The sequence below is a fragment of the Hordeum vulgare genome, chromosome 5H (genome assembly GCF_904849725.1).
Source record: "Hordeum vulgare subsp. vulgare chromosome 5H, MorexV3_pseudomolecules_assembly, whole genome shotgun sequence".
NCBI lineage: Eukaryota > Viridiplantae > Streptophyta > Magnoliopsida > Poales > Poaceae > Hordeum > Hordeum vulgare.
In genome coordinates this window covers 492,771,287-492,774,914 of record NC_058522.1, presented here as the reverse complement: position 1 = coordinate 492,774,914, position 3,628 = coordinate 492,771,287, and positions in this window count along the sequence as shown.

Sequence of the window (3,628 nt, the reverse complement as noted above, 5' to 3'; positions counted from 1 at the left end):
ATTTCAAACTTCTCCAATTATTGCATTCCTATTTTTCCCTATTGGGCAAAAATTCCTTAAGTCCAGCAGGATTTTCCTTTTGATTTTTGCCTCAGTAGATTATTTTGTGGGTTATTTTCTTGAGTGTGTTTAAATACTAAATAGGAATCCCCTCCCCAATTTTTTTTCCTTCCTCCTGGGCAGCTTGGGCCTCTTTCCTCCCTCCTGGCCCAGCGGCTCCCTCCAGAGAGAGCCCACGCGAGACCTCTCCTCTCTTTTCCTTCTTCACGGCGTCCTCCTCCTCCCCTCGCTGCCTGCTTTCCGTCAGAACGTGTGAGAGAGAGAGAGATGACGGCGCCGTGAGCAGCACGTCGAGGTCCCCCTATAAGATGCGTTGGCGTCCGTGCCCGAAGCCTAGGGTTCCTCTCCTCCCCTCAGCCGCCGCCGCCACCTCTCCCAAACCCATCTCGTTCCCATCTCTCTTCCTTCTTCTCTGTCAGGTAAGACAGCAGAGAGAAGCAGGACAGAGAGCAGAAGGCGTCGCCGGTGGCGTCGCGCCCCGCCTCCGTTCGCCGCCGTCGTCATGCCTGGGAGCACGGGGTGGATCCCCGCGATCCATTCCCGGCGCTAGGGGTCCCGGGGGCCGACCACATCGCCGGACCCGAGCTCGTCTAGGCCGTGCCCGCGGTGTCCCGCCATATCTCCTTCGGTTCTGCCGTCGGGTCTCCTCGTCGACGGCCTGCTTCCCTTCGACGCTCCTCCTCCCCGTTCGGCGCCCCATCTTCCCCCAAGGTGAGGCCGCGTCCTCCTCCTTCCTTCCTCCTCCGCGGTCCGGCTCGTTCCCGGCGTGGCGCGTGCTTCTCTGTTCCCTAGCAGCGGTTTAGTAGGATGCAGTAGCGCGGCTTGTTCTGCAGTGCAGAGTGTGTGCGTGCCAGCGCTGCGCAGAGGGGCTTCCTCCCCCTCGTGGTAGCTGCCGTGGCCAGGCTGGATCCCTCGCCGTGTTGATCCGTATTGAGTCCCCATGGCGTCTTCTCTGTTACCGGCGAGCAGCAGATTTCGCAGGGCATAGCAGTCAGTCGGGAGTGTTAGCTCACCTAGTTTCAGACTCTCTTCTATGACAGTAGACGAGTCATAGCCGAGTGGTAACTAGCATGGTGCGCCTGTAAGAGGGCGTGGGTTCGAGTCCCCCCCTCGGCGCCTTTTGTTCCTTGTTTTGATTTATTCCTGCAGGTGGATTACCTTATCCTTTTTTCCTTCTCCTGTTAACATCAGTAACAGCAGCGCAGTGGTAGATGGTGTTTGTGTTATCGTCAGGTGCAGGGTTCGAATCCCATGCGTTGCACCCCCTTTTTATCTTGCTTGTTTTCCTTTCTGATTTGCAGTAGGGCAGCACAACAGAGTTAACCTCTGTTTGGGTCCTTCTCTATCGAGCCCAGGGGCATAGCAGAGTGGATGGGTGCAGTAGAGAGCATCAGGAGGTTCAGGGTTCAAATCCTGACCCCTCTTGCTATTGTGTTCTGTCCTTGTTGTTTTTTTTTCTTCTGCTACATTTTTTTTAAAACACCCTTCTTACTATTGCTGATCTTGTGCCTACCAAAGGTGGCCATGGAATTATGTATTTTTTTTTCTCCTTGCTGTTATAGTTGTGCTAGGTGATGTAGTGTGTGTGGTTGTGCTTGTGAAAGATGTGCATGTGAGTGTGTTTCCCTTGTGCTTGGAGTGGGCTCTTGCACCATGTGGGGCTAGTAGATTGTGATGTGTGTGCATTAGCTTGTGGTAGCTCTAGTATAGATATGTGTGTGAGAGCCTCACCCATGGCAAGGCTTGAAGAGCATTGATGTGCTCATGAGTGGTAGTGTGTGGTGTTGTCGGATTCATTTAGGGAGTGTAGCTATTGTATGCTCTAACTAGTTCTAGTAGGACTAGATTTGTGTCATGCTAGATGTGTGGGTGGTGTGGACCTCCCCACCTTTACAAGTGGTGCACCTCCTCATGTTTCATATGAGAGAGGGCATATTGTGTGTGTGGGGTTGGCTCATGTGTGTTGGGGTTGTTGGTGTGTATGACACAAACATGGGGTTCAAACCCCCATGTCACTTTGTCATTGTGCACATGAAACCCTCCTATGTATTGTCCTCTTAGAAGAATACCATATGGATTTGCATTTTTATGTTGTTGAAAGTTTGGGCTTTGTTTCCATGATATAGATGGAGCCCAAAAGCATGGATCTTGGTGTGTTAGTTGTAGGGGTTTGTGCTCAATACCATAGTGGTGTCAAACACCTCTTGGGAACTTGTGTGTGCAAACTATGCCTAGACAAAGTGGGCATGTGGTTGGAAAATTCCAGATTTTTGAACCCTGAAAATTTCACTAAGTCTGGAATGCTGAAAACATTTTCTTCCCCTGTAGATAAGGTTGTTCTGGTCATTGTGGTGGAAACTGGACTTAGTTCACTGCTAGTGTTTTGAACCTGGTATGTTTGTGAAGCTTCCTGTCAATTTTCAAGTCATTTGGTGTCCAGTAGCTTGTGTTTTGATTTCTGTCAAAAAGCTTCAGAACAGAAACAGTAACTCAGGTGCAGGAATTTTCACTAAGTCCCTGAGAACTGATGGTTTTGGGAAAGTTTGTGGCCTTGTATCTTCTAGAGTTTAATTCCTTTTGCTGTGATTCTTGCTGGATATGGTAGTGTTCTTGGTTGGCAACAGCCACATATATTATTTGTCATGTTTGAAGACCTGTAGCTATGTTGCATGTTGCTCTCAAACAGCTAAGATGCAGAAACTGGCAGATTGCGTAGTTTTGACATTTTGTTCAAAGTTTGCGTTTAATTGTTGTTGGAGTGTTCTACCTTGCTCCATTTCATTCATGTTGGGTTCATATATGTCTTGGCAACCTGGGAACACCAGATTTGTGCCAATTGTGTGTGTGGTGATGAATCTTTCACGTAGGGCTTCATATCGTGTTTCGTTGTTTCCCGTTGATCCGTAGCTCCGTTTGCAAAGTTCTTTATATGGTTTTGCACCGTTTTTACGAGATGCATCTGTTCATTTCATTACCATGCATGTCCAAATAGTTTAGTGCAAAGTTCTGTCCAGGAACTCGTTGTAGTTTATCTTGCTTGTGCTAGTGTTAGAAATAGTGGTGCATGCTCAACTTTCATCTCATGCATCATGTGATTGTTGCATTTTGTGGAGCTGCTGTTCATTGGCTGTTATTCTTGTGTTGGGTAGCACCGGGAGCGGAGACCGATTACGTGGAGTCAGGAGAGTACTTGCAGGACGATCCAGAACCATTCCAAGCTGAGGATATCACAGGCAAGATGACATGACCTTGATCCCATATCTAGACTTGTAATGTTAGTTTCGATTCCACGTCATATTGCTCGCTGCCTACCACCGAAAATATATTGCCTCTTCATATGCCATGAGCCCAAACACCTTACTCTTTCCTAGCAAATTTGCATGGCTAGGTAGGCTTGCTCAGCTACTAATGTTAGCATTGTTAGTTGTAGGTGTTTTTCACTCATGAGTTGCCATGAGCTTGATATCATTATATTAATTTCTGGTATTTAATTAATGTATCTATATATTTGGTAAATGACGGGAGGCCTAGCCTTTTGCCGGGTGTCTTGTTCCGTTATTGCCGCCTT